The sequence below is a fragment of the Gopherus evgoodei genome, chromosome 5 (assembly GCF_007399415.2).
Source record: "Gopherus evgoodei ecotype Sinaloan lineage chromosome 5, rGopEvg1_v1.p, whole genome shotgun sequence".
In the NCBI taxonomy this organism is placed as follows: domain Eukaryota; kingdom Metazoa; phylum Chordata; order Testudines; family Testudinidae; genus Gopherus; species Gopherus evgoodei.
In genome coordinates, this window is record NC_044326.1 from 35,471,088 (window position 1) to 35,485,263 (window position 14,176).

Below are 14,176 nucleotides of genomic sequence, written 5' to 3' on the forward strand. Positions count from 1 at the left end.
TGGTACTTGCTGCCACCACCCAAAAAATTAGAGTGTTTTGGGGCACTCTGGTCCCCCTGAAAAACCTTCCCTGGGGACCCCAAGACCCAAATCCCTTGAGTCTCACAACAAAGGGAAATAATCCTTTTTCCCTTCCCCCCTCCAGGTGCTCCTGGAGAGATACACAGACACAAGCTCTGTGAAACTACACAGAGTGACTCCCCCTCTCTGTTCCCAGTCCTGGAAATAAAAGTACTTTCCTCTTCACCCAGAGGGAATGCAAAATTAGGCTAGCAAATTCAACACACACAGATCTCCCCTGATTTCTTCCTCCCACCAATTCCCTGGTGAGTACAGACTCAATTTTCCTGAAATTTCCCAGTAAAGAAAACTTCAACAGGTCTTAAAAGAAAGCTTTATATAAAAAGAAAGAAAAATACATACAAATGGTCTCTCTGTATTAAGGTGACACAATACAGGGTCAATTGCTTAAAAGAATATTGAATAAACAGCCTTATTCAAAAAGAATACAAATCAAAGCACTCCAGCACTTATATTCATGCAAATACCAAAGAAAAGAAACCATATAACTTACTATCTGATCTCTTTGTCCTTACACTTAGAAAAAGAAGATTAGAAAACAGAACTACTTCTCCAAAGCTCAGAGAAAGCAGGCAGACAGAAAACAAAGACTCAGGCCATGTCTACATCTAAAATTTTGCAGCGCTGGTTGTTACAGCTGTATTAGTACAGCTGTATAGGGCCAGCGCTGCAGAGTGGCCACACTTACAGCAACCAGCGCTGCAAGTGGTGTTAGATGTGGCCACACTGCAGCGCTGTTGGGCGGCTTCAAGGGGGGTTCCGGGACCGAGAGAGCAAACCGGGAAAGGAAACCAGCTTCGCCGCGGTTTGCTCTCTCGGTCCCGGAGCCAGCCAGCAAACCGCAGGGAAGGAGACCTGCTTGCTCGGGGTTCCGGGACCGAGAGAGCAAACCGGGAACGCCGCGGTTTGCTCTCTCGGTCCCGGAGCCAGCCAGCAAACCGCGGGGAAGGAGACCTGCTTGCTCGGGGTTCCGGGACCGAGAGAGCAAACCGGGAACGCCGCGGTTTGCTCTCTCGGTCCCGGAGCCAGCCAGCAAACCGCAGGGAAGGAGACCTGCTTGCTCGGGGTTCCGGGACCGAGAGAGCAAACCGGGAACGCCGCGGTTTGCTCTCTCGGTCCCGGAGCCAGCCAGCAAACCGCGGGGAAGGAGACCTGCTTGCTCGGGGTTCCGGGACCGAGAGAGCAAACCGGGAACGCCGCGGTTTGCTCTCTCGGTCCCGGAGCCAGCCAGCAAACCGCGGGGAAGGAGACCTGCTTGCTCGGGGTTCCGGGACCAAGAGAGCAAACCGCGGCGAAGCTGGTTTCCTTTCCCGGTTTGCTCTCTCGGTCCCGGAACCCCGAGCAAGCAGGTCTCCTTCCCCGCGGTTTGCTGGCTGGCTCCGGGACCGAGAGAGCAAACCGCGGCGTTCCCGGTTTGCTCTCTCGGTCCCGGAACCCCGAGCAAGCAGGTCTCCTTCCCTGCGGTTTGCTGGCTGGCTCCGGGACCGAGAGGGCAAACCGGGAAAGGAAACCAGCTTGATTACCAGAGGCTTCCTCCTTCCACGGAGGTCAAGAAAAGCGCTGGTGAGTGTCTACATTGCATTACCAGCGCTGGATCACCAGCGCTGGATCCTCTACACCCGAGACAAAACGGGAGTACGGCCAGCGCTGCAAAGAGGGAGTTGCAGCGCTGGTGATGCCCTGCAGATGTGGACACTCTCAAAGTTGCAGCGCTGTAACTCCCTCACCAGCGCTGCAACTTTCTGATGTAGACAAGCCCTCAGACACAAACTTCCCTCCACCCAGAGTTGAAAAAATCCGGTTTCCTGATTGGTCCTCTGGTCAGGTGCTTCAGGTGAAAGAGACATTAACCCTTAGCTATCTGTTTATGACATACCCCAAAAAGGGTTTATAACTTACTGCCACCTTCGCCTAGCCTTCCCTGCATGCATGAATCCCAATCAAAGGGACATGGCACATCCCTGATGCCATCCAAATTCTGTAAGGTGCCCCAGATCCTCTCACATGCCATCCCTCACTCCAATTAAACAGGGCCCCAAGTTTCCAACCCCATGAAAAAGCCTGAGCAGGATTTATCAAGCTCTGGTGCTACAGTACTGCCTGAAATTTATCTGCTATGGAGTGAGGGAATGGAAGGCTAGTGTAACAAATCAACTTGAAAGCAGCAGGAACTGAGAGAGCATGCCTGGAAATTCTATGCTAGCAGCAAGCAAAGGTGATAGCATGGAACTATTGTGGTATTACTCCACCTCCATTCCAAACTTTCAAAAATTGTAGGTTTTCATTTGAAAATTGGATGTTTTTGTTTTGTTAATATACCTATCTCAGAACTGGGAGGGACCTTGAAATGTTATTGAGTCCAGTCCCCTGCCTTTGCAGCAGAACCAAATACTGTCCCTGACAGATTTTTTGCCCCAGATCCTAAATAGCCCCCTCAAGGATTGAACTTGCAACCCTAGGCTTAGCAGACCAAAGCTCAAACCACTGAGCTATCCCTCCCCCCTCGTGACCTTTTTTAAGTGAAAAGAAAAACAAAAAAAAGAACTTTACCTGGTTTTCTCAAAACACACCCCTGTAAAAAAATTGGAAAAAAAATTAGATCCTGAGAGTTTTTTACATAGCCTACAATAGTGATTATCATCACAGATCATATAGATGTAACTAGACAGTTTTGCCAGATGTTTGTGCAGATCCCCAGGGTTGTTTTGGAGGTGGGAATGAAAGCCGGAAATGGTGAATCAAACGAAGCCATGTTCTATTTAATTTCATTGACTTTTTATTTAGCTCTAACCAATGAGGTATCACAGTACAGGAATCTAACTATTAGCAGACAGAATTATAGAGGAGACGTTGATTTTCTGCAATTCCATGGTAACCTGCTTGTGTGGGTGTTTCCTGAATGTTATGGGGGACTCTGATAGTGAAAAGCACATCATAATTTAATATACAAGATAAACAAGGACCAATGTAAGGAAAATCTATCGAAGTGCATGAAGGGAATGGGGAACAGTCCAAGGTCTTCTGTCTCTGTGAGAGCAAGCATGATGGATATTAATGGTGTCAAACATCATTTCATATCCAGTCAATCGGCATTTCTATATGACTGCAGAAGGATCATTTTGGAAAGCTGTGTTTAGACACACATTGGTCAATGATCTGGAGGTAGTACAAGTCTACAGTCTCCTGAGGCCGCTTAATACTTGTTTGGAGCAGCAACCACACTTTGCCAAATTACTTTGGCTCACCCTGGTCACACTGACTCAGGAAAAAAATCCTGAACTTTCACTGACAATTTCCACAAGACATGGCTACAGATGTGTCATAACATTTTTTCCTAGATCGGACCTTAGCGTCCAAAATATGGGTGTTAGCATGAAAATCTCCAAGCTTAGTTTCCAGCTTGGACCTGGTAAAGCTGCCACCAGCCAGGAATTATACAGTGCCTAGCTCACTGTGGTCTCCCCAAAACCTTCCCTGGGGGACCCCCAGACTCAGATGCCTTGAGTCTTACAACAAAGGGAAATAATCCCCTCCCCTTGTTTCCTGGTTACTTCCTCCCAGGCTCCCCTCCCTGGAAGCAGATTCCCTGCTTCCAGTCCTGGAAACACAAGTACCGAGAGAGCTAATCTCTCTCCCCCCCCTCACCCAGAGGGTATGCAAAGTCAGGCTTAGTAAATTTAACACAAAGAGATTTTCCCCCTGATTTCTTCCTTCCACCAATTCCCTGGTGAGCTGCAGACTCAATTCCCTGGAGTCCCCACTAAAGAAAAACTCCAACAGGTCTTAAAAATAAAGCTTTATATAAAAAAAAAGAAAAAAAAAAGACATTAAAAATAGTCTCTGTAATAATATAACAGATCTGGAAAAAATGTTATGACATGGTGGCAGAGGTGGGAAAGAGAGAATCCAGAAGCCAGTAGGAATATTATATTTTTCTTTTCTCTGCTAGGGGCTTTTAAGCAGAGAGGGTTTGGTTTTAAAAGGAACCAGAGAGAATTTTTTTTTCTGTTCTCTCCTGGCAGTAGCTTGCATATTAAGCAAGAAACTATTAAGGAACTATTAAGGGTCTTTTGGGAGACAATAGCACTCCGATTGTGAGTCAAGTACCCAGCACAATACACATGCAAATAAAGTGGTTTTTCTGGTTTACTTTACATTTAAGATTAGCTAGAGAAAAAAAAAGGCACTGTTGCTAGGCAGACCCCAGGAGGCAACAGAGCCAGCAGTTCAGACAATAAACACCGGAGGGCACCCCAACACAAGAAAACAGGAACCATGACTTCTAAGGCAAAAATGGAGGCCAAAGAACAAATCAAAGACGCCGAGCACAGGCGAGATATGAAAAAAAACTACAAGAGATGGAGCTGAGGGAAAGAGAAAAAGAAGCTACCCACAGGAGAGAGCTGGAACTCCTGAGGGAAACCCACCGGCAGGCCCTGGAATTAGAAAAGGCTAAGCAACAAAACACAGCCAATCCTAACAACCCTTCGCCAGTACTTGTTCCACAGCACAGGAAATTTCCCACCTACAAGGCAGGTGATGACACTGAGGCCTTCTTAGAAAATTTGGAAAAAGCCTGTCTTGGGTACAGTATCTCTGAAGACCAGTACATGATAGAATTGAGGCCATAGCTCAGTGGACCTTTTGCAGAGGTGGCAGCTGAAATGCCAAAGGACCGAATGAACGATTATAAACTGTTTCAAAACAAGGCCAGATTAAGAATGGGGATAACCCCAGATCATGCCCTTCGGCGTTTCAGAACCCAAAAGTGGAAACCAGATGTGTCATTTCCCAAACACACCTACTACGTTGGAAAAAATTATGAGGCCTGGATATCAGGAAACAATGTTAAATCCTTGGACTGCACCTCCACATACAAATGGAGCAGTTCTTGGATGGTGTTCCTGAGGACATAACACGGTACCTACAAGATGGAAAACCCAAAAATCTCACCGAAGTGGGGGAGATTGGAGCCAGATGGATGGAAGTGGCAGAAAGCAAGAAAGCTACTGTCAAGGGGAACGAATACCCCAGAGGGCACACCGACAATAAACCCTACAACCGAGGGCAGCCAAAGACCCCACCTACAACCTAAGGAAAGCCACAGACACCCTATTCTTCCACCTCACCAGTATCCAGTAACCCACCTCGACCCAGTGACCCGTCAGCTGGAAGATGCTTTAAGTGTAATGAACTGGGACATTACAAGGCCAACTGCCCAAAGACCACCAAGCGAGTGCAGTTCATTACACCACCATCACCCAAAAGATCTCCAGGCCCAGATGCCTCTCAAATACCCTTGGAGCAAAGGGAAATTTTGAGAGTGGGCAGAAAAAAGGTTACCGCGTGGAGACACACGGGGGCACAAGTGTCAGCTATCCACCAATCCTTCGTAGACCCCAAATTCATCAACCCAAAGGCCCAATTGACAATTTACCCCTTCATGTCACAAGCTGTAGATTTGCCTACAGCTAAACTGCCTGTCCAGTACAAAGGCTGGTCAGGAATGTGGACTTTTGCAGTCTATGACAAGTATTCCATCCCCATGCTACTGGCCGAAGACTTGGCCAACCAGGTGCAGTGGGCCAAGAGAGTGGGAAAGGTTACACGCAGCCAAACCAGGCAAACTTCCAGACCCATTCCTGTTCCTGAGCTGTCCACAGACACCCCGTCTGTGTTACCAGAGACCCAGACAGAGGTAGTGGACCCGGATTCCATGCCAACCACTGAAACAGCCACAGCACCTCCAGTCCCAGGCCCGGAACTGGAACAGCAACCAGCACCAGCAATTGCAACCACATCTTCAAACTCAACACCAGAGGGCGCCAGCGAGCCAGAACTGGCAGAAACAACAGAAAGCCATACCCAAAAGGCTCAGCCAGAGCCTGAAATACCCTCAGGTGCACCAGCGGAGAGCGGTTCACCAGCAACGGAAACAACTCCATCATCTACATCGCTTCCAGAGGGGCAAGCCCAAGTCCACAGTCTGAGGAAGAACTGGTGACTCCAGCCTCAAGGGAACAGTTCCAGACTGAGCAGGAAGCAGATGACAGCCTTCAGAAAGCTTGGGCAGCGGCACGGAGCACCCCACCGCCTCTCAGCTCTTCTCACCGATCCCGGTGAGAAGATAGACCAAGGACTTTTATACAAGGAGATTCTTTCTGGTGAACACTGGGAAGAATGGCAGCCGCAAAAACAGTTGGTGGTTCCAACTAAGTACCGGGGGAAGCTCTTAAGCTTAGCCCATGATCATCCGAGTGGCCATGCTGGGGTGAACAGAACCAAAGACAGATTGGGGAAGTCCTTCCACTGGGAGGGGATGGGCAAGGACATTGCCAAGTATGTCCGGTCTTGTGAGGTATGCCAAAGAGTGGGAAAACCCCAAGACCAGGTCAAGGCCCCTCTCCAGCCAGTCCCCATAATTGAGGTCCCATTTCAGCAAGTAGCTGTGGATATTCTGGGTCCTTTCCCAAAAAAGACACCCAGAGGAAAGCAGTACGTACTGACTTTCGTGGACTTTGCTACCCGATGGCCAGAAGCAGTAGCTCTAGGCAACACCATGGCTAACGCTGTGTGTCAGACCCTAACAGACATTTTTGCCAGGGTAGGTTGGCCCTCCGACATCCTTACAGATTCAGGATCTAATTTCCTGGCAGGGACCATGCAAAAACTGTGGGAAACTCATGGGGTGAACCACTTGGTTGCCACCCCATACCACCATCAAACCAATGGCCTGGTGGAAAGGTTTAATGGAACTTTGGGGGCCATGATACGTAAATTCGTCAACGAACACTCCAATAATTGGGACCTAGTGTTGCAGCAGTTGCTGTTTGCCTACAGGGCTGTACCACATCCCAGTTTAGGGTTTTCACCATTTGAACTTGTGTATGGCCACGAGGTTAAGGGGCCATTACAGCTGGTGAAGCAGCAATGGGAGGGGTTTACGCCTTCTCCAGGAACTAACATTCTGGACTTTGTAAGCGACCTACAAAGCACCCTCCGACACTCTTTAGCCTTTGCTAAATATGGGAGCTATTTTTTATTCTGTCACACATTGCTGTTCTTTAAAGAATGTGTGATCACTGGGAAAAAAGTAAGGATGAAATCCTGGCCCCACTGTAGTCAAGAGGAGTTCTGCCATCAACTTCAGTGGAGCCAGAATTTGACACTGCATCTATTCTGGTTATGTGTAGAACATCCAATAGTGTTAGCATCCTGGCTGTAATAAACAGGCCATGAGATATATATGCATTAAAAACTAGCACTTTACTCTTATAATTGACAATGCCAGATGGTTTGATTCTCCTTTCTCTTATACTCGCAGAAATCAGGAGTAACTCCACTGAAGCCAATGGAGCTACACTGGTGTAAAATGTGATGTAAGTGACATCAAAATCAGGCTGAAACTTTAGCACTTCGATTTGCCTGCACTAAAGTCTGAAGATCAGAATACAAAAAATAGCTACAGGTCACACAGAAAATAGGACTGCTGTATAGTTTCGTCAATTTTAATACTAGAACTGGTTAAGATTGCGAAATGGTAAACAGGCATAGTTCATCTTCAACTATATAGGCTGCTGTGTTCTTTGCTTGTGCTGACATCCCTGCCTCTTTTTAATTTCAGATTGAGACAACACAAATATATCATTCTATTCCAATTGTTTTAGTCAAAGCCTGACAAAAGGCAAAAACATACCAGTGGAACTTTTTTCTTTTATATAACATCAGAGAATATTACCTTTTCTAGGCCATGGAATTTTGATAAACGTAATACCTTTCAGATGAAGTGCCTTATTTTCTGTTCTGACGTATATAATGATCCCTATATATACACACACTATATAAAAAACCAATAAAAATCGCTTTTCAGTTCAGAGATTGATGTCACATCAGTATCCATTTATAAACATGACATACTGGTGTGATATTAAAAATGGAACACAGTGTAATCAGTAATAATTTTCTACATATATGGGGGGAAAGTAAGTAGAGGTCAATGCAATGTAATATTTTACAGTCAATACTGCTTATTAATATGTTAGGAATAATGGACCATAATCTGAAAAAATGTCCATCCAATCCAGGGCCGTCCCTAGCCATTTTGGTGCCCTATGCAGCCCCTCCCCCATGGGGGCACTGTGTGGGTCCCCAGGCCTCCACGGGGGAGGGAGGACTGGGGGGAAACTGTCCCCTGGCCCTAGCCCGCTCCGCTCCGCTCCCCTGGCTCCCAGCCTTGGGGGGTAAAGAGGAAACCACCCCCCAGCACTCAACAGCGGAGCGGCTGGGAGCCAGCGGAGCAGAGTAGGCTGGGGCCAGGTCACTCCACTTACCACGCGGTGAGTGCAGGTCCGGCCCTGCTGCAGTCCTCAGGGGAGTGGGAGCGGAGCAGGGGCGCAGTGGGGGTGAAGTAGGACAGGGGCTTTGGGGAAGGGCTGGAGTGGGGGCGGGGCTCGGAAAGAGCAGGAGTGGGAAGAGGCAGAGCTGGCATGGGGTCCATGGGGCAGAGGCAGAGCAGGTGTTTCTTGTGTAGCACCAGCGATGATCTATCAAGAGGATAATCTTGTATCGTCAATTAATTCCTTTACCAGGTATTTATTTGTGAAGGATTTCAGTGTATGCTGTTGTAGCATAAATCGATGTACAACATATGTGTTTTCATTTAATACATTAATTCACACAGTTTTTAGTTTAATAACAGGATTATTAGTCACCAGTATGCAGGAAATACATTAAGTTTATCTCTGCACCAATATTTTTTAACATGCCCTCTGTTTTTAGGCATCAGATATTCCCTTTCTTGAAAGAAAAGTCCTATGTAATTAAGTGTTTTTGGAAAATTAGAAGTTGGTGGCATTCCTTAGCTAGCTGAAACAGTTTCTCATATTTTCATTACAAGTAAGACTTGATGCCATTGTCTATGGCACTAAAATCAATGCAAAGTCAGTTTCATCTGACAAATGTGATAGCATACAAACTTCATTGTATTCAGTTTTGTAAACTTAAGGGGAATTCTGCAGATTCACTGAAAGGAGAACATACCTTACTCCAGCTTTTAACACAATTTCAGTCTAGTGCTTTTTCATTAAAGCTGCTGATAATTTAGAATATTTCAGCTCTAAAATTAGTTATATCCTTAAAACAAAAGTGTTTACAAGTTGGAGGAGACACAAACATATTAAGGAAAATAAGATTTAGGAATAGAATGTCAAGGAGAGTTCAGCTTTGGTTTGATAATTGATCAACATGGAGCATGGATACGTATCTGAACAAAATTAACCCTTTGAGCTGGTAGGAATGTTCTGGAAAACCCATGAGAAAAGACTCTGTGATATTTCTTATACTTTCTGCTTCCATTTTGGCTCTTTCAGGTATTCCATTACTCCTCAATTCTATCAGAAACCTAGAACTATACAAAAATGTGGGTGAAAAAAAAGATATTAAAAATTAACTGGCTATTTTAGAATCTTACAAAAAGGCCCAGTTTTACCTTGTTCCTAGAAAGGAGCAAACTATGTGAGAGGATTCTTAGCAGCCGCCTTGTGCACGCACGCACACGCACGCACACACACACACGCACACACACACACAGATTTGTTAAGAAGGAAAAAAGGTTCCAGATACAGTATAGCACAAATAAAGGTAGCGGGAAACAGCTTTCATCTGTTTGTCAGGAGTTTTGTGGTGTCATCATTCTAACGGGGATGAAAGTTTAGAGAGAGAGAGAGAGCTGCTTTTGCAACTATTTCATAACACTATACAAGGCCCGTAAATAGTAAGCATGATTTTCAAGTTAGCATTCCAGATTTTTGACCAATACATACTCTGAGGAACACTAATCCATTATATTTAGGAAAATAAACCAATATTTCCATATTCATTCTTTTATATGTGTCTGTATTTAATTGAGAACTCCATTTTGTTTCAGGGGCTGTACCTTGGATAGTAATCTTCATTTTGGAGTGGGACTGTCATGTTGTATTGCAGCCTCCTTTATGGATCAGGCATCCATTTTGGAACAGGAAATTGATACCTTATGGAAAGACTATTCTTGAGAAGCTATAACAGAGCAAAGGAGGCAGGAAAGGCTGCCTAGCCTGAGGATGCTAATCAAACCCAGGACTCACAGGAGGAGCAAGATCAGACTTTGGGGGATGTGTTCAATACTTTTGTTTTTCAAAGATGTGTCACTCTCGTGTGTGCTTTATTTGTAAAGTGTGTGCAGTTAAGGAATTCCTTTGCTATGCTTGAGTTCCTTGGTTTCCTTCCACATTCTGCATGAAAGGTTTAATCAAGGAAACAGAACTCCACATCCAAATGGACTCTGGGGGAACATATCTAAGCAACTGGGGGCATAGAAGGGCTGTGGCACAGGTTCCATGGTCTAAGGCAGCTAGACTGTCGGGTCCGACTGCCCCTGAGGGGTGACTGACTTGGGGTCTGTGCAGGGAGTGTGCCAGAATTAGGAACAATGACAAGTTACTACTCAGACCCAGGGGGCTGAGAAGCACATGAGATTCAGCAACCACTAAGCTCCAATCACAACACACTGGTGTCTGTCCAGAGATGGGGACTGGGCCAGGTTCTGATAGTGTCATCAATATATAATTTCAAGGTCACATTTCATCCACAGAAGGGCTGTTCTTGTTTATTTTCAATCAAAGGCTCACCTGGCAAATATTATGTTGAAAACTGTGGCTGCTACTGAATTCTAGAGAAACGGACTTCACCTACAAGAGAAGTGACTTGCTCTCAAAAAAGGGGGAAAAAAAGCAGGAACAGCATTCACTGGATGTATTCCTCAGTTACACTGAGAACTTAGCACAAGGTGAGAAAAATATGAAAAGGGACATGCAGATGCTTAGCAGAGAGAATGGCGACATCTCACTGCAAAATATATTACTAATCAATATCTGATATCATGCTGACTGTCCACTGTGACTGTAAGAGTTGTATTAAATCTGTGATTTTAGACACTTGAAAGGAAGACTACATCTTTTACATTTTACTCATGCTTTGTATTCGGGAGTAAATAAGCTTGCTGATCATATCACAGCCTCAGATTTACAGTAAACACAAAAAGGCTGAGGAATTTTAGAAAACCCTCTTAGTTCCTGCAATTACTCAACGTAAATAGTTTACGCCCCTATCTTGAAGGTAAGAAATCTATACTCTGACTTTACTGAATCAAAAACACCAACTTCCCTGGCTCTTCCTTCAAGTCAGTGGATGCGATCCTAACTAGGAAAATTAAAGATCTTCAAATACCTGCATTTTCAGTGCTAAAAGAATCACTTAGTCAGGAAGTTTTGGAACTAATTTTCCAAATTCTATTATAGCATTTTACAAGTATTAAATCATTAATTCTTGCAACAATTTTGGGAGTTAAGCACGTATTACTATTATCCCCATTTTGCAGCATAGGAAACTGAGGCAAATAGATTAACTGATTTACTGATGGCCACAGAGGAAGTCAATGTAAATGCTGGGGATGAAACTCAAAAGAGTTTCCATTTACCAATCAGACTACTAGTCCAGTGCTCTTTAGTTTTAATGACAGTATCTGATTCTCCACTGCCTTGCCCCTTATGTCTTACATCCACCTTGTAAATGAACACATAAGGTAGCCAAGAATCAGCCCCACAACATGTAACTTCTGGGATTTGGGGGCTGATTCTACTCTCGGTGACACTGGTGTAAATTAGATGCACCTCCATTGTTTTCATTGGTATCAAATCAACGTAAGTGAGATCAGAACCGGACATTCAGTTTCAAAGCAGACATTTCAGCATTGGGCCGAGACTACCCATACACATCAAGATGTCATTCTATTGATTGGAATGTTTCCTAGAATTTTTTTTTAAATGGAGAAATTTGATCTTCATCTACCACTGCCAGAGTCAGCCCTTTATTTAATAAAAGATCTCAGGGTGTAGAAACATAATCAATTCAAATTAAGTATTGATTTCTAAACAATGTAGAATTAAGTTAGACATTTACAAACTGTAAATCACTGTTGTTCAATACAATTCATCACTAAGCACTACAAGGCAATAGATGAGACCATTGATAGACTGAGAATGAGGTAATATATTCCCAGCAAGCTGGGTAGGGCACTCCAAAAAAGCTTAAATATCTGAGGCAACCTGGCATGTGAAGATAGAAAGTTTCTTACATTTTCTCCAAACGAAGACAGCCATCTATTTGTGGGCCAAATTCCGTAGTAAGTCCAGAGTAACTCTTCTGGAGTCAGTGAACTAAATTTACACCATAAATTAGACCAGAATTTGGCCCTCTCTTTCTAGCATGTCACTTATATAGGTTCTTGCGTGTACAGAATGCTTTACAAAGAGAACTAAATTTCATAACTGTCCTGCAAGTCAGATATTAAGTATTATCTCAGTTACACAGATAAGGAAAGAGAGGCACAGAGAAGACCACACAGCTTGCCTGTGGCAAGGTCAGTAGTAGAACCCATGTCTTCCAACTCACAGACATACATTTTAATCGCTAGATGATGATGCCTCATCTATCAGAGATATTTCTAAGGTGCCTGTTACCATGCACATTTTATCTTCCCCCATGCATGATGCAGTAGGATTTCTGACATTGTCACTGTTAAATTTTTCATGTGCCTCGCTTTGTCAATGTTTAGCTTCAAGGCTGGTGTTCATTTCATTTTTTAAAAAGAGTTTATTTGGAGAGATGCTGTCCATAGCCAGGATCACTGTGAATAATACTCAGGCCATTGGGGTGGGTCAAGAGTTCTGCTTGAAACCATCCTAGCAAAGTAACAAACGACTGCAGGGGGAATCAGAGCTGCTGTTCAAGATCATGCTTCTTCAGCAAAGCAAGGGGGAAAAGCGTAATCTGGTAGTTAAAACAGATTACTGGGAATCAGGAAACCTGGGCTGTGTTAGTATCTCTGCAACAAACTGAGTTCTGCAGGAATAATCTTAGATGTACAGATTCACCTTGCGTAAGTCATTTAGGAGCCTAAATCCCACTAACTTCCAATAAGGCGTAGATTCCTAAGTGCGTAAGTCACTTTTGAAAACTGGGACTTTGGTTATAGGTAAAATTTTCAAAAGCGCTGCTTTCTGCCTCAGTTTCTGCACTTTTAGAAAGGGATAATATTACGGCACAGGTATTGAGACACTTAGTTCATTAATGTCTGAAGCACTTACAAGATCATTGCATGGAAAGCATAAGAATACAAAGTAGCATCATAAAGCAAATGGACAGGTAAAGAACACAGCTGTTTTTGCATTTGCTTCACTGCCTGATAACTGAATATTGAGGGATCCCAATCATACCAGAGATACACTGAGATGGTGATGAGATGTCAAGAGACATTCACTATTGCAACCACATTTAAAACAGTAACAGAATTGGGGATCTTAACATTCTTCTCCCCCTCCTCCCCCCAATTCTAGTCTGATGACAGTATTTTTAACAGCAGGATGGGTTAATGATTCTTTTCTCTCTCATATATAAAATATATAGCCATTTAAGTCTCATCTTTTTTTGGAAACAGAGTGATGACCATCCCAAATTTCCAGATGAGACATCCAGGAAAATGTTTTAAAGAAACAAACAGTTATCAGTACTTAAACATTCCAGACTTCCGTTAATCTGCAAATACATTAATGCAAGAAAGAAAGAAGAGTGTGATGTTGGGAAGAAGGCTGCCTTCGATTTATCGCTGCTGTACAGACGTGCCCTGAAAAGAGAACTATGCAGAAAACCCAAATTTAGGAACAGCCTCATTACATGTGTATCAGTGGAAGTTATTTAGTGATTTAGTCCATGGGACTTTCCAGAATTTTCCATGGTATAAGGATTGGCCAGCCACTCAAGAGGCAGCAGTGAAGTTGAAAGGATACATCAGTTGTGATGACTTCTGCTTCATGGATGCTGTTACCCTCAGAAGTAAGGAAAACCCCTATTTTCCACTCTGCTGATTGCTGAACATGTTCCTATATACCTTGTACCATGACAATAAGGGCTACCTTCTCCATTTAAGAACCATGGACTGTTGTGAGTAACAAAAATAGGAAGAGTTTGACAAATTGCTTTCAAATAATCTGCCCTATGT

General features: G+C 44.1%; 1 protein-coding gene across 1 annotated transcript in view; it reads right to left on the bottom strand.

The window, feature by feature from the left end:
- PPARGC1A (PPARG coactivator 1 alpha) overlaps positions 1-14,176 on the bottom strand; it is a 501,596-nt gene that overhangs the window by 223,731 nt on the left and 263,689 nt on the right.